The sequence below is a fragment of the Sinocyclocheilus anshuiensis genome, unplaced genomic scaffold (assembly GCF_001515605.1).
Source record: "Sinocyclocheilus anshuiensis isolate Anshui unplaced genomic scaffold, SAMN03320099.WGS_v1.1 scaffold318, whole genome shotgun sequence".
In the NCBI taxonomy this organism is placed as follows: Eukaryota; Metazoa; Chordata; class Actinopteri; order Cypriniformes; family Cyprinidae; genus Sinocyclocheilus; species Sinocyclocheilus anshuiensis.
In genome coordinates, this window is record NW_015547653.1 from 21,948 (window position 1) to 45,231 (window position 23,284).

The 23,284-nt window shown below is 37.6% G+C and overlaps 1 pseudogene; it reads right to left on the minus strand.

The window, feature by feature from the left end:
* The window catches only part of LOC107702042 (dynein heavy chain 2, axonemal-like), a 153,203-nt pseudogene that overhangs the window by 21,690 nt on the left and 108,229 nt on the right, over positions 1-23,284 (minus strand).

The following is a 23,284-nucleotide window of genomic DNA, read 5'->3' on the forward strand; positions in this document are numbered from 1 at the left end:
CTATTTTGGCCACAATGATGAACCGAAACACAGCGAATACTTGCCTCAAAGACTTGCTAAATATATCTATAGAAAACTTTAAATTACTACTTTAAAACTAAATAATTCAAATCAAAAACAAAAACTCTTTTTACGGATTTTATACAATCCGTAAAGATGCATTTCTCAGGATCAGGATCGTCGTCTTCCTCTTTGCGACACGGACTCAGAAAACACTAATTTATTAATAAATAATTCAAATATCTCATTATTTCCCCCCCTGACACATTCAAGGTAATTACTTTTGTTGGGGCTTTGCGGCATGCTTTAGCCTATTGCGTGCGTTTTTTGCTGTCATGTGCAAGGATATGTTTGCAGATTCTGTAATGCACATGACCAGTTGACTCACTGTTTGCCGTGGTAATCAAATCAAGACTCTTCCAAAATACAGCTTTTCCGAAGCATTGTGTGTATGTGCGTTGCGTATTGCGTAGGCAATGTGTAATATTTATAATATAATCAATATAACAATATTTCATACAGCAGCCTATGTGTGCTCTGCGCATATATGGCACAATAAAAGCAGAGAAGCTAAATGAGCCCGAGTCCGACCCGAGCCCGATCTGTAAAAAAATAAAAAAATGGCCCGAGCCCGGCCCAAATGGACTCAGCGTGTCGGGCCCTGACGGGCTTGCAGACCTCTAATGCTAACGCCATGCTAGTAACATGCTAATCATGCTAACATCATGCTAGTAACTTGCTAATCATGCTAACAAAATGCTAACATCATGCTAGTAACATGCTAATCATGCTAGCAACATGCTAGTAATGTGCTAATTATGTTAACAACATGCTAATAACATGTAATCATGCTAGAAACATGCTAACCATGTTAGAAACATGCTAACAACATGCTAGTGACATGCTAATTGTGCTAGCAACATACTAATCATGCTATAAACATGCTAATCATGCTAGCAACATGCTAGTAACATGTTAATCATGCTAAAAATATGTTAGCAACATGCTAGTCATGCTAGAAACAGCCTAGCAACCACCCCAGGTACCCTAGCAATGTGTTTTATACCTATCTGTTTTCAAACATTCAAACTTTAATCTTTAAAACTATTTTAACTTTTAAACTACTCCAAACTGAAAACTTTCAGATTGCAAGCTTTTAAAACTACTTCAAACTTGTTGTTGAGCTGCAAATGCTTTGTCAATACAAAAGTAGTTATTTGTCATGCCAATAAATCAAACTATACTGAAACTGAAAAACTCAAAGAGAGAGCGAGACATGGAAAGAGAGGGGATTTGAGTTGTTAGTTGGTCAAGTTCAGAATAATCTGCAAGACAGAGATGAAGAGAGAGACAGTGGCCTTGAAAACATTCAAACTTGAATCTTTAAAACTATTTTAACATTTAAACTACTCCAAACTGAAAACTTTCAGATTGCAAGCTTTTAAAACTACTTCAAACTTGTTGTTGAGCTGCAAATGCTTTGTCAATACAAAAGTAGTTATTTGTCATGCCAATAAATCAAACTATACTGAAACTGAAAAACTCAAAGAGAGAGCGAGACATGGAAAGAGAGGGGATTTGAGTTGTTAGTTGGTCAAGTTCAGAATAATCTGCAAGACAGAGATGAAGAGAGAGACAGTGGATATCAAAAAAAGGAAAGACCAGATCAGTGTGACAGCAGCTACAAATCACAAAACACTGAGATACACTACAATAAAGAACAAAAAAATGACACATTGTTTTAATATAAATAATTAAAATAATAAAAATTGATATTTTTGAGAGACATAACAACCCAAAATGTAACTCTGCATGTGTACATAGACCAATAATTAAGAAATATCAGAATAACACAACGCATCCTTTGTGAACGACTTGAAAGTTAACTTCGGACAGATTGACAAACTTCATATTGGATTGTACAAAGAACATGAGTAAAAAAAACTGACAAAACACACACACACAAGTGCCGCCAATCCCTGCTGTTTTAGCAGGCTGCATAGTGATCAAAGAGAAAGGCTGGAAAAAAACAAGCTATGTGATTTCCTGTGATACTCAGGAGACCGGCACAGAGACAGAGAGGGTTTGTGGATAGAGACCAGGCTGGACGGGATGGCAAAAAGAAAACAAATAAGCAAACTTTTCTACAACCATTTTCACTCGTTCTTTGCTTCTTTCTTTCTTTCTTTCTCTCTTATGTTTGTTCTTTCTTGTCACATCAGGATTCATTGACTATCTTTCCTCTGTCTCTGTCAGTGCTTCAGCTTATTTCGCATCTGCTGTCTGCGGCTGCTATCAGCAAGTTTCTAAATTTCTTGATGATCGCAAGCCTTAAAGTCGACATAAAACCAAATTCACAACCTTTTTATTTCTGCAATGTGTCACTCAGAAAAAAAAATGAATGAGAAAACAAATTACAATATACATCAAGAATTTACTGAAAGTGGGCTTTCTATATGAAAAACTATGAAAGATTTGAATGCAAGACATTTTTATGAATGAGAAAACAAATTACAATATACATCAAGAATTTACTGAAAGTGGGCGTTCTATATGAAAAACTATGAAAGATTTGAATGCAAGACATTTTTAAAATTTATTTGCAATAATTGCATGAACCTTTATTAAATGAATGTTAACTGGCATTAATCTACTCTGTTAACTAGAATTTAAAAGGCTGTAGTGCATACATCAGTGGCCAAAACCAATGTTTCTTCTATTTTTATAGAAGGACCACACCAGAAATGTTTCTTTAAACTTCAATTTAAACTGGCAATCATTCAGCACTATGATTAATATAATTAAAGTGTCTATTATAACAATGATACTCTTTCAAACTAAAAACAAATCAATACTAAGGCTGCAAAACAGACTCGCCAAGCTTCCTCTCCCTTTAATGAGACACCTGAGCTTGTTTTTCTTTAAAAAGTTTTGACAGTTCTGGAGGCAAATGTATTTGACGTTGTATTGATGTGAAGTAGAGAGAAGCGTGAGAGTAGTGATTAAAGTGCACTGCTACAGAAATCTACCGCAGACTGCTGTCTGCATATGCATATATATTTGACTCCAAGGGTGATCCAAACAAAAGTCTGAATTCAAATCGTACACAATATTTTGTTTCCTATCTTTAAACTCAAGTTAAGTTGAAAGCTTACACAGGGTACACATAAAGAAAAAAACACAAGTACAAAACAACACACACACACACACACACACACACACACACACACACAAAAAAAAATAAAAAAAAACAAAAAACTGTATTTGACGTTGTATTGATGTGAAGTAGAGAGAAGCGTGAGAGTAGTGATTAAAGTGCACTGCTACAGAAATCTACCGCAGACTGCTGTCTGCATATGCATATATATTTGACTCCAAGGGTGATCCAAACAAAAGTCTGAATTCAAATCGTACACAATATTTTGTTTCCTATCTTTAAACTCAAGTTAAGTTGAAAGCTTACACAGGGTACACATAAAGAAAAAAACACAAGTACAAAACAACACACACACACACACACACACACACACACACACACACACAAAAGAATAAAACAAAACACAAAACATACCTGCACAGGCCACCCTCATGAGCGAGGAGAGGACGCCATCTGTCCACTCATTGGTGGAGAGGTTATATTCTCCATACAGTTCTCCCAGGCTCACTGCCTTGGGGTTTAGGGGACACTCCTAAAGGGTCATGAGCAAAGGGTCATGAGCAAAGTTCAAAGGTCAGAGTTCAAAGAAGGGTGGGAATAAATCAACTACGGGAGAGAAATCAAATAGATGTGGAATCATACAGTGATGAGAGAATGATACACAGGAGACTCAAGGGTGTGTGTGTGTATTATATGGAGTGGAGGTAATGAGGAAACAGGGTGGTGATGTTTGCATGGAGAGATAGAAATAGGCACCAGAAATAGATATGCAAAGAGGGGGGTATTGAGTCAGATATGAAGGAATGTGGAGACGGAGATGGAGACACAGAAGGAAGAAGGGAGAGAGAAAGGGAGGATGCAAATAGAAATGGCAGCCTGAGTCACAGAGAGAGCAGAGAACAAGATGGACCCCCAAAATGTAAAGAATTACACACACTAGGCAGAAAGTATCCAGAGATGTTAACCAACAGAGATTTAGACTCACACACACTCATATGCTAACACCAGGATGCCAAACCCACACAGACACACAGTCACCACAGGTACCCAAACCCACAGAGAATTAGACAGTGACAGTGACAGGGGCGAAAACACTGGAGGGAGAGAGAGAGAATTAGGCTATGTTCAGAATGGAACACTACCTTACTACTTACTGAATACTACTCTGTACATAGTGTAATCTTCCTACAATTAAAAAAAAATAGTATATAAAAACTTTCTAGAGTAAGTTCAGAATGGAATACTAGTGTAGTCATTATTGCATACTGCACAATATACTTACTAAAAATGAGAAACATAAAGCAGTAATTAAGAATATGTTTGGAATGGAAAAAATTGTGACATAGAACATATTATGCAATAGTATCATTCATTATTGTCACTTGTCACATGACTTTTAGTGAGTGCCATACAGTGGTCATCAAATCAGCATATTAAGGCTGGAATAGATTACATGACTTTTTAAAATCTGACCAGATTTTAAAGGCTTGAATACACTACATGACTTTTAAAATCTGATCAGATTTTAAAACACTGGGCATCATACACTTACAGACTTTGTTACAGTCAGAGGTAAACCTGGTCATCATACATTAAACAACTGAGGATCATACACTGGGGCCGGTTGCATAAAACTGTTTTAGACTCATCTTACAAGTTAGTCATCTAAATTTTGTCTTTAAGACTGGTCTTTACTTTGTAAGCCAGTTGCATGAAATATTAGATTGGTCTAATTTAAAGGAACACTCCACTATTTTTGAAAATAGGCTCATTTTCCAACTCCCCTAGAGTTAACCAGTTGAGTTTTACCATTTTCGAGCTAAGCTAAGCTAAAAGTGCTACCGCCAGACCCGGAGATCGGCTGAATGGATTCGAAAGCGGTAAAACTCAACTGTTTAACCCTAGGGGAGTTGCAAAATAAGCCTATTTTAAAAAATAGTGGAGTGTTCCTTTAAGACTAAAAAGTAAGACTGATTGCCCCATGGCTAACTTTTCCTTACAATCTATGTTGCCATGGAAGCCAACTGTCAGCTGTGCCAGATTCAGAAAAGTGGCCAGACTTTTGTTTGTCTTGTGCTATGGCAAATTTTAATCTTTGGTTTTATGAACGTGCAATAAGAAGCGAAAGGGTTTTCAAAGACCGTTCAAATCCACTGGAAGTCCTTTCTGAAAAGGAACTGTAAGAAAAAAATTGAAATTCCTAAGACATGCGATTCAACAATTAGCATTTGACTTGGAGGAGCAGCTGAGGCCTGAAACTATTGGGGTACTACAGCATCAAGAATCATTCATAGAGTTTCCTGTGTGTTGTCAGGCAGACTTCCACTGTACACTGTATATGTCTCTACCTTGAATAAGGTAAAGATGGATTTTTGTGCAGGCAATCTGTATTGCCAAACTAAGAGTGCTCAACTGTGTTGCTCGCTGGCCAGGATCAACCCATGACTCAAGAATGTTGGTGAATTCCCAAATTCATGATGCATTTGAGAGAGGAGAATTGCAAGGGGTGCTTTTAGGTGACTCTGGTTATCCTCTAAAACCCTGGCTTCTCACGCCCTTCTTGAATCCAGTCACTGCAGCTCAAACTTGGTATAACACAGCCCATGCCAAAACAAGGAATGTCATTGAAAGGTGTTTTGGAGTACTGAAACGAAGGTTTCATTGTCTGCATGGAGAGCTCAGAATGAAACCAGAAAGGGTTTACAACATAAGCTGTGCATGTGTTGTTTTACACAATTTAGCAAGGTAATAAATACGATTTTAGCCATAATTTCAACTCCTAGCTACATTTCCACAATAATTTTAAAAATATAGAAGTAAAAGATCACTTTGCTTTTAATACAGATCTTGCACTCCCAGACCTGGAGGAAGACCAAATGCTTGAGGAACCAGCTTTAGAGATCACTGAGGCAGGAGATGAAGATAGATCTGGGCATTATATTCGACAAATGATTGCAGAAAACATTTTCTCTGTTTGATTAAGTAAACTGAAAGAATGACTATTTTGAAATGCACTTGACACATTTTAATTTATTAATCAAACCAATATTTACAAAAAATTAATATAGAGGATCAGTAGTAACTTCTGAAATTCAATATAATCTTAAAATTATTTAAACAGAACTACCTTTATATTCACTTAAATACATGTCAAATCTATTAAATACACTTAAAGATATTTGTATACAAACATTGCTTTCATTTAAAGTCATCTAAATTTTGTCTTTAAGACTGGTCTTTACTTTGTAAGCCAGTTGCATGAAATATTAGATTGGTCTAATTTAAAGGAACACTCCACTATTTTTGAAAATAGGCTCATTTTCCAACTCCCCTAGAGTTAACCAGTTGAGTTTTACCATTTTCGAGCTAAGCTAAGCTAAAAGTGCTACCGCCAGACCCGGAGATCGGCTGAATGGATTCGAAAGCGGTAAAACTCAACTGTTTAACCCTAGGGGAGTTGCAAAATAAGCCTATTTTAAAAAATAGTGGAGTGTTCCTTTAAGACTAAAAAGTAAGACTGATTGCCCCATGGCTAACTTTTCCTTACAATCTATGTTGCCATGGAAACCAACTGTCAGCTGTGCCAGATTCAGAAAAGTGGCCAGACTTTTATTTGTCTTGTGCTATGGCAAATTTTAATCTTTGGTTTTATGAACGTGCAATAAGAAGCGAAAGGGTTTTCAAAAACCGTTCAAATCCACTGGAAGTCATTTCTGAAAAGGAACTGTAAGAAAAAAATTGAAATTCCTAAGACATGCGATTCAACAATTAGCATTTGACTTGGAGGAGCAGCTGAGGCCTGAAACTTCAAGAAATCGTAGCATCCCTTCACTGCTACAAATATGTCTAGCGCTATGCTTCTTTGCCACATAATGTTTTATTAATGCAGCTGCAGACGTAATTGGGGTACACAAGTCTACAGCATCAAGAATCATTCATAGAGTTTCCTGTATGTTGTCAGGCAGACTTCCACTGTATCCGACTGATGTCTCTACCTTGAATAAGGTAAAGATGGATTTTTGTGCAGGCAATCTGTATTGCCAAACTAAGAGTGCTCAACTGTGTTGCTCGCTGGCCAGGATCAACCCATGACTCAAGAATGTTGGTGAATTCCCAAATTCATGATGCATTTGAGAGAGGAGAATTGCAAGGGGTGCTTTTAGGTGACTCTGGTTATCCACTAAAACCCTGGCTTCTCACGCCCTTCTTGAATCCAGTCACTGCAGCTCAAACTTGGTATAACACAGCCCATGCCAAAACAAGGAATGTCATTGAAAGATGTTTTGGAGTACTGAAACGAAGGTTTCATTGTCTGCATGGAGAGTTCAAAATGAAACCAGAAAGGGTTTACAACATAAGCTGTGCATGTGTTGTTTTACACAATTTAGCAAGGTAATAAATACGATTTTAGCCATAATTTCAACTCCTAGCTACATTTCCACAATAATTTTAAAAATATAGAAGTAAAAGATCACTTTGCTTTTAATACAGATCTTGCACTCCCAGACCTGGAGGAAGACCAAATGCTTGAGGAACCAGCTTTAGAGATCACTGAGGCAGGAGATGAAGATAGATCTGGGCATTATATTCGACAAATGATTGCAGAAAACATTTTCTCTGTTTGATTAAGTAAACTGAAAGAATGACTATTTTGAAATGCACTTGACACATTTTAATTTATTAATCAAACCAATATTTACAAAAAATTTATATAGAGGATCAGTAGTAACTTCTGAAATTCAATATAATCTTAAAATTATTTAAACAGAACTACCTTTATATTCACTTAAATACATGTCAAATCTATTAAATACACTTAAAGATATTTGTATACATTTATGAATCAAACCAATATTTACAAAAAATTAATATAGAGGATCAGTAGTAACTTCTGAAATTCAATATAATCTTAAAATTATTTAAACAGAACTACCTTTATATTCACTTAAATACATGTCAAATCTATTAAATATTTATATAGAGGATCAGTAGTAACTTCTGAAATTCAATATAATCTTAAAATTATTTAAACAGAACTACCTTTATATTCACTTAAATACATGTCAAATATATTAAATACACTTAAAGATATTTGTATACAAACATTGCTTTCATTTAACTATTATTAAGTAGTTAATAGATTAATTCTTGGATATCAGTCAATTAAATCTACAGTTCATGTCCAAGTTTCTGTAGCTCCAACGTTAGCTTAGTTTTCTCTAATTCCAGTTTTTCTATTTCTAATTTTAGTTTTGCTTCCTCCAGTGTTAATACTTCATATTGTTTTTCCAGCATATGGTTCATGGTTATCTTGCTTGCAGTGCCTTTCTGTGACTGCGTGTCTGAGCCACTTCCCACAGGTGCCACTTGGGTGCTGTCCAAATCATCCCCTTTAATAAAAAAAACAATATTAACAATGTTAATGAGTGACAGGAACAAATTCTTTGTTGTAAACATTTCTTTGCAAGAATGCTGTTGCCACTAGCCTCCTGTAGTCTTCAGTAATTTTAGAGCAAAAAAATTGATGTTCTGTTTTTATTTACTTTATTTTGTATGGGAATAGTAGGAGACATGGTGACTTTTGTGGCACTGACTGTGTGTACACACAGACACAAACTGTAAACATGATTTGAAAAGGCTAGATTATGGGTAGCAAAATGTTTTCTCTTGGTTCAAGATTGACTGTAACAGTAATACAAAGACTGACACATTAACATTTCAATAAAAAAACAAAAACAACAACAAAAAGTAGTCTTTGATAATGTCTAAACATAAATACAAAATCAAAACCTAAAACAGTAATTCATTGTGTTTGACAACACTGTTCTCAGAAACTACAGGATGCTCATCCTTGTATAATATACTGTAGAGAGCTATAGAGGCATCTAGTGGCTACACCATGGTATTACAGATGAATTTCAAAGTAAGGATTACCAGAAAGTTAACTTGGTGAGTTATAACTTGTTGTTTTAAGATTGTAAATATGTGTTTTACCTTCACATTGCGTTGTTTGGTCCTGTTTTTTTTCACGGGCGCTTCTTCAGTGACCAACGTTAACGTTACCTCGCAATCTACTAAAAAAAAGGCATGGTACTCAATCCAAAACAGCAGAATAGTACTTAAAAGGATGCAAAAAAACAAACAAAAAAATCTTCAATCACATTATATGCTACAGAACACTTAACAACAAAAACATTAGCAAAAACAAACTATTACTTACGAGACCGTCCAAGCGGAGCTGATGTTACTGCTGTGTGAGGCAATGTATCTTCCCCTGCAGTGGGTGACGTTGTGCAGGAAACTCCACTCTCCCTCCCTCCGTGGATTCCCCAAAACATCAGTGATTCGTCTCCATATATTTCAATTATCATTTCCGTTGTTCTTTTTAATTTAGGACTTGGTCCTCCTCCGGTTGCTGGGTTTTTTCGTTTGAATATTTCCTTCTTTGCTTCCTGTACCATGTTTTTAAACCGTTTCTGTACATCTTTGGCGGTTCGCGGGACCAAGGGATTTACACTATTAACTTTATCCGTTATTGTGGCCCAAGCCTTGTGTTTTTTTTATTGCTTGTATTGTAATCGCTAAATTTGTTCATTCAAATCGATTTGGCAGCACTGTATGCCAAATGTTTTCAGCAAAGGAAAACTGCGACGAGCGCCCACTGTCGGCCATTTTGTTTAAGCAGTTCAGCGTCTTACTTTTCCCACAATGCAGTGCGAACTAGACCGTCTTACTAAAGACAACCATGGACTTATTTTATGCAACAGTCTTTCCCCACTGACTTTAGTTTGTTAGGCTAATTCTTAGACGCAGTCTTAAGTCAATGGCTATGTTTATGCAACCGGCCCCTTTTGATCACAACAAACTCACACAGAAACATGCGCCTTGTTGCTAGGAGATGCTTGACAAATGAAAATAACATGTGTTCTAAAATCGGTTAAAAATATCAAACATGTTTTATATTCTCCGACTGGATGGAATTGTAGTCTGAAACTATAAAAAATCTGAGTCTGTGGCGCGATTTTAGATTTAAATAGAAAAAAGTTATTTTAAATTGATCTATCAATGGTATTAATTTATTTTTACTGTAATTTTGATCAAATACATTCAGCCTTGGTTAGCCAAAGAGACTTCTTTCAAAAACATTTAAAAAAAATTTTTTTCATGCTAGTATATATAATATACACACACATTTGTGGTATGTTAGGTAATAACTGGAAGCCACTAATTCAAGGTCATGTGACAATATTTTTCTAGTTCTTTTTTTTTTTTAAATCGGTTTTACCCCACCTTTTTATATAGCGCTTTATACAATACAGATTGTTTCAAAGCAGCTTTGCAGGGATAAACAGGAAAATAATGATTCAGTGATGCAGACAGAGATTAATTCTGCTGTAAAGCAGCTCTAAAAAAAATAGTTAAGCTGTTAACATTGTTCAGCTGTTCTCAACAGGTTGTAATTGGTAATGTGCTATTCTCAATACTAAAAAAATCCAGTAATATGCTGTCACCTGACCTCATTATGTTAAATGTTTAATTTAGCAAGTACAGGGGCTGAATCCGAAATCGCCCCCTACATTCACTATTCCCTACATTAGGCCACTAAAGCCTGGCTCACACTATAGGATTTTTAGCCCGATTTAGCCCTAGTTCACTTGAAGGAGTGAATGAAAACGTGTAAGTAAATTTGGACACTGAGTGCACCGGAAGGACTGGCGCTTTTTTTCATAGTTTGTGCTTGCTGTTTAATAATCATTTTAAACTGGCAAACTGGCAGCTCCAGTAGTAAGATGAAAGGATTTATCTTGACCTCTGTCATGGAAATTATGCATAAACTCGAATTAAACAATTTAATAATCAATTTACAATAAATTTATATCTGTATTGTATTACGCTGTACGCAGTGGACGAACGCTTTGTAAAATGAATGGATGAATGGATGATTCAGCTGCGGGTGCCATCTTCTGGCGAGAGGCGCAATTCATTCGGCACGCAACTCTCACAGTGCATTGTGGGTATTCTCTAGCCTTTGAGCATATATCAGTTGTACACTCATTATTGCTGTGCATTGTGAGATTTAAAGCGTGCACTCGATGATGTCCCCTAAGGTTTTGGACACTACTAAAAATGGCTGTCTCCTCATAGTGCCCTATTTATAGGCGGCGATTTCGGACACAAGGAGGGTTCCCCATTTGTCGTCCCAGCAGAGGTTAGTTCCAAGTTCTAGGGCTGCACGATAAATCGCATGCGATATTTAATGCGCATCTTGTCAGAAAGCCGGCTCTGTAATCAGCGGTAAATCTCCATCACCTGCGTGCTTTCACATTGAGCAGCATTAACTACACAGAGCCGTTGTTCTTAAATATCGCATGCGATTTATCGTGCAGCCCTAGTTCCAACTCTAATTAAACCCACCTGAATAAACTAATTACGCTCTTTAGGTTTCCTTGAAAATTGCAGCCAGGTGTGTTTAAGCACGGCTGGAAATTAACTCTACAAAAACGGTAAGAGTAGTATACTATTCCTAACATGTTATAGGTTACAGTACAAAAGGGGGAAATTTGGATGGCATCTAAACAGAGAAAAAAAGAGACTTTGACAACATCAACAAAGCATAAAACAGTCTGTCAGACCTCACCTGCATCTCTCTTGCACACACACACACACACACACACACACACACACTCCAGGAACATCGGTTACAAAGAATGAAGTAGATGGGGAAAAACAACAGAAGTGAAAACAAAAAAGATCAGAACAAACATGAACACTAAACACATGGTTTTAGACATGAGGATACTCGGTGAAAAGACAACTGTGTTAAAAGCACAGCGTGGAGTGGTGCTCCTTTAGCCATAGCCAAACCAACTGTGAAAAGAAAGAGATCATAAGCTGCGGCAATTAGCACTAGCTGCCGTCTTGACTATGCCATCATTTTCAAAACACCCACGAGTGAGCCGAGAGTCTGTCAGGGGGGCTTTTAATGAGTGTTAAGTTCTTGTTGCCACATGTTCTCTAAACAGCGAAGAGTGTTTAAGAGAAACTCTGTTGTCTTGGTGGTTAATGTATCGGGTGCTGAATAAGCGTGGCCGCTAACGGCGGTTCATTTTCATGGTAATGAGGGATAGAAGGTTGGCGTAGCCTTTTAGGCTCTAGAACAGCTGCTGCGAAGACATTTGTTTCAGAGGCATGATCTTTGCCCTTAAAACTACTCATGAATGGAAACAACTCATTTCGATAAAGCTAACAGAGCCACTTTGTTATTGAGGAACCTTGCGATGACCTGTTGTCCTTTAGACAACATGAAAAGCAAGACTGCTAGCTATTGATCTAGATAAAGGGATGGAGATACAGAGGTTAAGATAAAGATGGAGTTCTCACTCGTATGAGGTTCTCCGTTGCGGTGCAGGGTGCTAAGGGTGTTTTGAAGGGTTCTCCATGTGACCGCCTTGACGCTGCCCGTCTTCCCCACGATCATCGAGGAGTGTCTGGAGTTTTTGGTCTCGTACAGTTGAATTACCTTGGTCACAATGAAGGGGGTCACCTGGAGACCATTCTGTCGAAGTTCTGCCTCTATAGCTTCTTTCAGCTAGAGATAAAAAGAAAGAAAATTTGTGTAAGACGGAGTAACAACTTATAACCAAATATGTGCTAATTGCTTCATAACATTGCATAAACTATTTCTACGTTGGAAAAACATCCCTTCAGTGGAGGTGAATCCCACTGAAGCACTAAAGACAAATTAACTGGCAAGAGGTGGGCGGCCATCTTAATAAAATCACCAGCTGATACTGCACCCCTGAGTGAAGTCGCACCAACCAGAATTGCTCCAGAGGCACTAAAGCAGCCATGCTAAACTCTCAGGTTAATTTAATCTCCCTCTCTAAGTTCTCTCTCGACTCGTTAAACAGATGGAGAGGATGAATAAAGGGAACGGCTCTGAGGCGTTTGTGCTGGAGTAAGGTGGAGATGAAGATGCAGGATGGGTAATATAAAACAGCAATAAAAACACTGTATGATGTGCATGAGTGGAGGCAGAGAAGGAGAAATACAGTACTACTTGTTGTCTATGTGTGTGTGTGTGTCACACTGTGCCTCCAATTTTGTCCTTGTCGCATTTGATTGCGGAAGGAGCAGGAGGCAGCTGTGCAGATGTTCCTGTATCTGTCTTATATCTCCAAACCTGAGACACAAACACCATAAACTCTTTCTCAGAAACAACATTTCTCTCTTAAGACAGTCTGTATTCAGTAGAATAGGTTTAAACCAGGGCTGTCCAAACTCGGTCCTGGAGGGCTGGTGTCCTGCAGAGTTTAGCTCCAACCCTAATTAAACACACCTGAACCAGCTAATCAAGCTCTTACTAGGCATAGAAACTTCCAGTCAGGTGTGTTGAGGCAAGTTGGAGCTAAACTCTGCAGGACGCCGGCCCTCCAGGACCGAGTTTGGACAGCCCTGGTTTAAACACTCCATAAGTCATGTGACTTTCAGAATCTTTTGCCTTTTTTTTTTTACAAAGTAAATTGTGTGTTTGGACAATGCATTAATCAAAGCAGGCAAGACAACAGAAGGCAGTAGTAAGAGGGTTAGCCCAGTTTTGAAGTTCTTGAAGATGGTTATCAAGTATTTTGAGAATCAAATATATCACATAAACCTAATAAAAGTTTGGCTTTCCGTTATTCTCTAATTCTTACCTACAGTTACAGTTCAGTTTGTACAAGAAGAAAGATCCATGAAAGCACTGAAGTCAAGCATTGCTCTACAACCAGCAAACAGACCAGGATGACCAATATGGGAGACCAGCTAAGACAAATTAACCTGCCAAGACTGTGAAGCAGGGAGTGCAGCAATATGTAAGCCATTTCTAGGTGGACTTCCTGAGTTAGAATTATTGGCGCAGACATTATACACTACACTTTAAGGGCACAAAGTTAAACCGGGATCTCTATAACTCTTTAGCTCACAGATCAGACTTGGCTTGGCTTTAAAACAGCAACCTTTGCAGTGCTTGTCAGGATATTTATCCACTAAGCTCCCCCTAACACCTTTGCATTGGCCTTTATCTGTATTAAAGAAGCGTACTGTGTGAATTGTGTACAGACAGGGCAGGAAAATATCCTCAGGCTTTAATGGATCTTTTGAAAGGTGTTTCAATGAGAGAGAGAAATAGCCGGTGTGAGGGCTGTTCTCTGAAAAATAGGATGGGTGTAATCAAAAACACACACAAAAAAAATGCTTTTAAGAGCTGTGAGTCAGAGCACACATTCATATACAAATTCACAGACTTGCAGTGGCTTTATGAGTCCATTATGAGGCCAGATGCATGGTGGGACAGGCTACCTTTCCGTAGTCGATAGTGGGCGTCTCCACGGCAGGGAAAAGATCCTGGATGATCCCATTAAACAGTGGCAGATCAATGGAGGTGAGTTTAGTGATGTTCATGTCCTTCATAGACATCAGCAGGATCTGAGGTCAAAGGGTAAGAAGAAAAAAATATTATTTTAAATTAGCTCAGCACAAGAATACATCTTCAAAGCTAAGGCAGGCCAGCTTCACTTGACCAAATGTCAACCTTAATTTATGGGCAGGAAACGGCGAAACGGGTCTCAGACACATCTGAAAACCCGTCTTGCTCTTCGGCTATCAAAAGCAGTAGTCTTACTGCTTCTGAATGACATTTATTTTAACAAGCATACCTTACACATGTGTGAACCTTCAAATAAACATGGGGCACCTTTTGCATTGGTGATGATATTCAGGTAGAAAGAGAAAGAGTGACAGAGAGTGGTGAGATAAGCACTCATATGAGGTTTATGAGTCATTTTCAACTTCACTTTTAAGGTTTTGTCCCCTTTGATAAATTTTTTTTATCATAGCCAGAGAGGAGCACATTTAAGTGGCATGTCCCTGTCAGCATTAGCACTTTCTTCACACACACACAAACACACAGATAATTCAGTGCACATACACACAAAACTGTCTGTTTTACTGAACATACACTGGGACATATTCAGGTAAAGCAGGTCTCTAAGAGAAATGTTTCTGGATTTGTTGATTTTACTGCAGGTCTGTATGTCTCACCTCTTCATCGACAATGTCAGGGCGAGTTCTGCGCTTCTTTCCAGCATAGCGAAGCAGAGAGGTGAGAGCCCTCAAGCCAAAGTCATAGTGGTCCTGTTTAGACAACTGCTGTACTGCCAGAGAATACAGAGTGAAGACCTTCTTAGCAAACACCTGTGTAGTAAATCAGCTCAAAAGGGAAATATTTATGACTAATTATAACTGGTTATGATTAATAATAAATATTTAGATTAGATCTTCGAATTAACTGTAGCAGAATCAATATTACCATTACTTGATCTGTCCATCCACCGAGCAGACAAAATAATCATTTATCAATTCAAAGAAAGATGGCCAGGAAGAATACTTTCCTTATTTATGCAGTGCTAGCAGTAATTTAACATATGTAGCAAGGGTTCAAAACATTCATTGACTTCGAATTGTGAGCAGCAAACAGAGGCAATCGATCGTGAATATCAAATGAAAAATTGTGTTTTTGATTGGTCCAGACGCTACATGTCTCTTTGAACTAAATACATTGAGAATATAATGAGAACAGTTAGCATAAAACTGCATTCACAACCCATTAATATTCTCAAGCGAAAATGGATAAACAGGGAAGAAAAAATTAGGCTGAGAGCTAATTTTGTTTGCTGAGAATCGGTTTGATTGTGAAAAGTTTACTGATGAATTTTCCACAGTAAGACCAGGAACATGCGGTAAGAAAGTAATAGTGTCTAAAAGGTTTTCAGTTCCTGTTGACATTAACATTATAGAAATTTCTTATGGGAATAAGAAAATGGATTATGTGACCTTGAACTCCCACAGCTACACTCTTAAAAATAAAGGTGCTTCACGATGCCATAGAAGAACCTTTTTGTCTAAATGGTTCCATAAAGAACCTTCAACACCTGAAGAACCTTTCTGTTTCACAAAAGGTTCTTTGTGGCGAAAGAAGGTTCTTCAGATTACAAAAAGGTAAGAAAGAGATGGTTCTTTAAAGAACCTTTGACTGAATGGTTCTTTGTGGAACCAAAAATGGTTCTTCTATGGCATCGCTTGAAGAACCTTTTGAAGCACCTTTATTTTTAAGAGTGTAACAGAAACCATGAAAAGAGATACAGCAATATATATGACAGTAATACGTCAGGCAGACAGGTAGAGAAAAAGTATGAGAGGGAGTGAGATGGGTGTAAACAAACAAATTCAATAACCTTTATTGCATAATTTTTTCATCTACGAAGGAACAGAAGTCAAGAAATCAAAAACAAACAACAACAACAAAAAAAGCAAGACCTCAAGAAAATCACAATCAGTATGTTTTGTATTGTATGCCATTGTTTTACAGCGGGGTTTTTTGAGAGGTTTTTGAGGGAACTGTTGTGGATTTGTAAGTTGATGAAAAGTTAATAATTAATTAAATAATTAAAATAAATTAATAAATAAAATCAAATAAAAATAATTTTAAAATAAAATCAAATAATAAAAATAAACTTACTAAAAAACAATGAAATATTTTATTTGTTCACCTAAATGTCATGTGACATAAGAGAACCATTATTAAATTATTGCAATATTAACTTCAAGCAGATATTTGAGGTCAAAATGATTTGGCTGACAAAACGTTTTGGGGAAACGTTGTTTAACAGCAAATGTGTGTTTATTAATTTATGGAGTTAAATTATAGCCATTAAAATTCCAGCAACTTTTCCAAAAAAATGACAAAAATAAATAAATAAATAAAATCAAATGAAGAAAACTTAACATTTAATGAAAATCAAATATTTATGGCAAATTAAAAAATGCATAGTGAAAAATAAAAAGTTAAAATGTTGGCTGGGCAAGTAAAAATCTGAACATGATTTTGCCAGGAGCAGGAAGCTCTAAATTGGCTTCGATACACGTTAAATGCCCATAATGCAATTGCATGTCAACAATAATTCATGAAATATAATTGGAAAGACAATAATTGAAAGCACAATTGTTTTTGAATGAAAATAATGACAGACAATCACAATGGGTGCAATTTATGTCTGTGATTGAGAGAGAGGCAGAATGCAAAAAAAGGCTGAAGCATAAAGTTGAGTGTATGTGTGTGCCCATGAATACCGTGAATATGTAACAGAAGGAAGAAGCCAGTGTGTGTGAGTCAGGGTAACCGTGTCAGCTCCGTTTCCACACTGCCCACTAACAGTCTTACTTATACAGACACCAACGCTCATGCGAGCGCACACAGAAACATGTGCCAGAGTCACGCTAGGCCGAGCAGACTACGGACGGACTCGCAGCGGGCGGTCATCTCGCTGTCAGTTATGGCTCATAACACCAAGACCTGCACACTCCGGTGCATCGGGGCAATACTCTCCCGCTCTCTCTCTGACATGGCCTGGCATTGATATGTCCATTTCCTTTCATTTGCAAAGGTAATAGTTCTCTCTCTGCAGCACGCGGTGATTTTGCCGTATTGACTATGCAGAGGGGTGTCTGGATGAGGGCCGAGTATGCCGGGACAATCAAATCTGCCATTGACATTCTGTGCTTGGCTGGGGCCAGTGCTGGTTCCCTTCCCAGCTCTCTTAATCTCAAGTCCATTATTTGTAATTCTGAGTCCAATTCCCCATGCCTGTGCCGCTGCCAGCCCGCCGGCCTGTGTACGGCATCAACAAATGAGACTTCCCGTTTGGAGCACACAGGCAGGGGGAAGAGAGGGGATGCAGCCAGTGGAAACTTGTGGGATTTGGTCAACCACAGTGGTGTGTGTTTGTGGAGTGTGTGTTTGAAGGGGTTGGCATTATGCGTCGGTTGGATGTCTCTCATGCAAATGCGTGCATAAACACACAATTGGCATGCCTGCTGCGTGTTGGAGGTAACACGTTGGCAGGATCAGCCCCCTGGAGTGTGTAAGTGTGTGTGTGAGCCAGTTCATCTGTGTTTGCCTAACTGTGTTGATCTCCTCCATCTTCAATATAATCTAATATCCTATAATAACTAGCACTCTCTCCTCCTTCAACAATAGTTATCTATTTGTATACACTGAACTCAAAGAAATTGCTAAATTAAAAAAAAAAGATTAATTAATGGTACGGACATGCATGATGCCTCAAATCGTGCTGCTTTTTGAGGAGAGGTGTGTTATTACTGCGCCAAGTTATCAGACTTCGGACAAAAATATGGCTGAATCATAAAGACTTGGTGTGGGCTTTTTTGAATTATGTTTGTAATTAACCACCAAGCAATCTCTCACAGTACCTGAGAATCCATTTGGCGATGCCCTAGCAACCACTCAGAACACCATATTAGCAACCGCTCTACAAAACCCTGGAAACCACTCTAGAATTGTGTAAAATATACACTACCATCCAAAGGTTTGGGGTCAGTTCTTTTTTTTTTTTTTTTTTTTTTTTTTTTAAAGAAATTAATATTTTTATTCAGCAAGGATGCATTTAACTGATCAAAAATAAAACAAAAACATACATATTTTAAATAATTGCTGTTGTTATTCTTTCTATTCATCAAAGAATCCTGAAGAAAAAGGGTTTCCAAAAACACATCAAGCAGCACCAAATCAGCATATTAGAATGATTTCTAAAGTATCATGATACTGATACTGAAGACTGGAATAATGGCTGCTGAAAATTCAGCTTTGCCATCACAAGAATAAACTATATATTAATATATAAAACAGATATTTTTAATCGAAATAATATTTCACGGCAGTGTTTACTGGAATATAACTAGAATATTAGAGTGTTTTAGCACTGACACTTCACCATTAAGTATTAGGCTTTAACATGGGAATAAAATGCCTCTCTTTTGCTCTCAAGGTTGTCAGTAGATGAGATTCTCAAATTAAAAGATCCTTTAAGTGTTCATTTTTTGTTTGAAATCGCTAGTGTTAATCATGATGTGTAACCATATAAAGCTTAAAGAATTAAAGAACTTTCAGACTGAATATGAAGTGTTGTACGCGTGTGAGTGTACCTTGCAGTTATTGAAACCCTCTGCAAAAAGCGTGATCTCAGCTATGAGGGTGGAATGTGGCACTACCATAGAGATTGGCCGAAACATAGACTTATCAGGCAGCTCAGTGCGGCCAGCGTAGCCTACAGAAGAAACATAGACACACAGAAAAAAGAGGAACTGAGGGCATGAGAACCTCAAGCACAGACTGAAACACATATTGCCAACCCTATAAAGATATTTAAAGGGACAGATCACCCAGAAATTGAAATTCTGTCATCATCTACTCACTCTTACACGGTTTCAAGCCAAATCTTTCAGTCAATTTATTGATCCAGTTTACATAACTGGGCTGAATGATTTGTTAGTGAATCAGAAGCAATGATGTAATAGCGGTTAAACTTACTGAAGGTGAAGATTATCATTAACTAACCTTAACCCTAATCCATGTCAGTTTGTTCCACATAAAGTGATCAATATGGCTTTCGAAGACTTGGGAAATAGCATGTGAGTCTACTTTTAAGCTAGGTTTTTGATGCATTAAGCGCCTGTCTGGAGAGAAAGACATATGCACATATTCAACAACACTACATTAATTGTTCTTAAAGTTTAAGTATTTGTATGACATACTTTACTACATACCAGGCTAGAGTACATGAGGCCCATAGATTTGAAGTCCAGGCCTTCTGAGCAGTTGACCACAATTATGTACATGCCCAAAGATTTACCCAGATCTTTAACTGTCTCTGTCTTCCCAGTTCCAGCAGGGACTTTTGGAGAACTGCCCCTCTTACCACTGCCCTGTGGTGAGAGTCATGTAGCACCTACACTGAGAACACACACACACACACACAGTCTGTAACGCATACAGTACACACACTGACATACATGATATTTACACATTCATACAAGCACTGAAAGCAAGAAAGTTGCCATGGCAAGTTATGGAAAAAAGAGACCACATTTACCACTTTCTACTTCATCATGTTTTATTGACTATTTCTAAACCATTTTACCCTTAAAGAACACCACAAATTTTGTTACCTTCTGGGAAAACGTTTTAGCAATCCTTAGGGCTAAACATTGGCACACACACTGACATTCACTCAAATCACATGCATCCGTAAGCACATACACACATGGAGAAGAGACAGACAGACAGGCTTAAGCACATTGTCCATGTCCTTGAGTAGGCTTAAGATGTCACCCTCTCAACATAATAAACCCGGATTATATTTTTCCTTTCATTCCACTGGAGGCACATTCTATGCTGATTTTCTGTGGCCTCTGAAGGCACACAACAGGAAATCCGCCATTGACTCCTGACTTTACTTCCTAGCAGGAATTGCTCAATAATTTCAAGTAGAGAGAAAATGTTTGCATTTTTGTTCTATTATCACACAAGAGACATCTGCAGCTCCTCTCTCTCCGCCTCTATGTGCAGGTGTGCTCTACTGATCTTGACTGATAAGGTTAATGACACAATCTCTGTCTCTCCCTCATAATGACTTGGATAATGGCTGAAGTCAGATAACGACATCAGAGTTCCCATAATGATTATTATGAACCAGCTGATCACATTAGTCAAATGCAGGGTTGACTGTCACACAGGACAGGATATTGGTATCTCTAGTAATCTGAGAGTTATGGTATAATACGAGAGTGTAGGTGATTATATCGCAGAGGGAGGTTATATTTGTTGGTGGTGTTAATGTTTCTACATGCACAATGACACCCAGGCAAAATTCATTCCAGAGTAAGTCTAACACTACAAGGCTTCACTCTGATTTTACTGTGTGTTCTCTGATGAACTGGGGGAGCCGGTCATCAGATCTTTTGATTTAAATGTTAATTCTTAAAAAGCTTGATAGTTTTTTTATTTTATTGACAAACATAAGATGTATGAATTTCATTGCAAAACAAATGGTAATATTACATTTTTTAAATGGATGAGTTGGACCAGAAAGTGAATTAAAGCAGACAATAAAGTGCTTGGCATACTGAGGAACTTAAAAAGCATTCCAGAGTGCCCTTCATAAAGATGATTGAGAGAATCGGAGATGTCATTTCTCTTAAAGAGAGTGAGCAGAGATGTAATTTATAATAAAGAACCTAAAATAAAGTTTCTGATCTGTTCAATCAGTTCATTTTCGGTCACCACATAATACTCATACTTCTAATTTGTGCAGTCTTTACTTTTTACTCTTTTTATTTTACTTTTTATTCTAAAATGTGCAAATAGAGAAATAAATCAAATTAAAAAAAAGTGTGTCTGCACTGTGTGATGTTACATTCAAGCCACCATGGGGAACTTTCCTCTTTATATGTTGATGTTTTTTTTATATTCATGACATTTAAATGTTTATGACATTTATAATTTTCATTATTTATGACATTTAACAAATCCAGAATTCATGCACCGAGTACCTCTGAAATATCTACTACTATATTTTATTGCAGTGGATGGATACGTAACTGGTACTCGTAGCCATAGCGGAAGTGAGTATTGGTCTGTTTGATGATGCAGTCATCCACATCCTACACACACAGACATTGTGGTGATCACCTCCTCCCTATTCTATATGTTTTCTCAATCCCACTATCCTGTCTCCCCCTAACCTTGTCCCAGTACAGGCAGAGTTGGCACAGCCAGTCAAAGGCACTGACATCACAACAGCCTGATTTGGCCAGTTTGCTGATGACATCACAGGTGTGGATCTCAACGGTGACCAGGGCGACATTCTTAAAGTGCAGAATCTTTGATAAGTTCCCTCGTATGGCTTCAGAGTACTGACTTAGCATGGACACCTGGGCAACACAACCCAAACACTCATTATTATAAGACAGACACACTCTCAAACACAACGCAAACTAATTTTATGGATCAAGGGTTCCAGATCAAACCTAACCACAGTTACTACAAACACAGTCAGTAAACATCAGCTGAGACGTGTAATGTAAATGTAAATTAACAACAAAAAAATCCCCACCTTCCTAAAGCCCAAGAAGCCATGCTCTGAGACTAAATCTCAACTCTCAAAGACACAGAGACAGGCCTGAGCCATTCTCTGTGTCTCACTGGCTTTGGCTTATAAGATGTGATTGGATTAAATTCATTTGAGCTGTCGTCCTTAATTAACTTGTGTATCTAGTGCATCCTGTGCTCCAAGTACAAATACACATGAAATGAATAACTCATTTTCCATAAAGGGTTTGAGTGAAGTCAGCAGTGTATGGAGTTCATCCACTAGTTATTAGCAGACTCGCATTGAATTGGTGCCCGCACAACTCCACAGAGAGCTCTGCAGATTTCTGCAGAATCAGAACACCTGTCATTCCTAAAATTCTACAAATCCCCCACTGCTAACACGGTTGTTAATTAAATATCTGGGCTAATTTTGTTTTGATTTCAGCTACTAACAAGAGTGTAGTACTCTCAGCTTCATTTAACACCATGTTGTAATCCATTCCAGAGAATCCCACATATTTCCAAATCTATATCAGGACAGAAAATGGGGGAAAAGTCCGCAGATTCTGTCTAGATGCATTTATTAACAAATATAAAGGCTGTTCACACCACATCCAATGTAAAACAAAGATTTAAATCAAAATATAAAACCATAACCACCATAACCATTATCATTAGTCCAAGGGAAATGTTTGAAAAAAAAAAAAAAAAAAAAATGGATGTAGCCTGGGGGAACAAAAAAGAATTATTTCCAAAAAAAAACATCTTTGAGACCCTTCTTTGTTAAAAGCAAGCCAAATAGGGTTAGGTTTAATGCAATATTTGAGCCAGATACACTTGAATCTTAAAATATCTCTGCTTGTGGTTTGGTAAAATTGTCAGTATAGATTTTGCACCTGTCTCTGTGTATATATACATGTGTGTATATATATATATATATATATATATATATATATATGTATGCAGAAAGAAAGAAATGGCATTTTCAAAAAGGATTAATGCGTCGATTTTTACAAAGCTCATCGGTCTGAAAAGCCGAATACCTCAATACCTCAATTGTGATTGGCCGAATACCTTAAGCGTGTGACTGAAATGTTACGCCCCTTACCATATTGTGATGCCCTGTCCGGCCAGAGCGA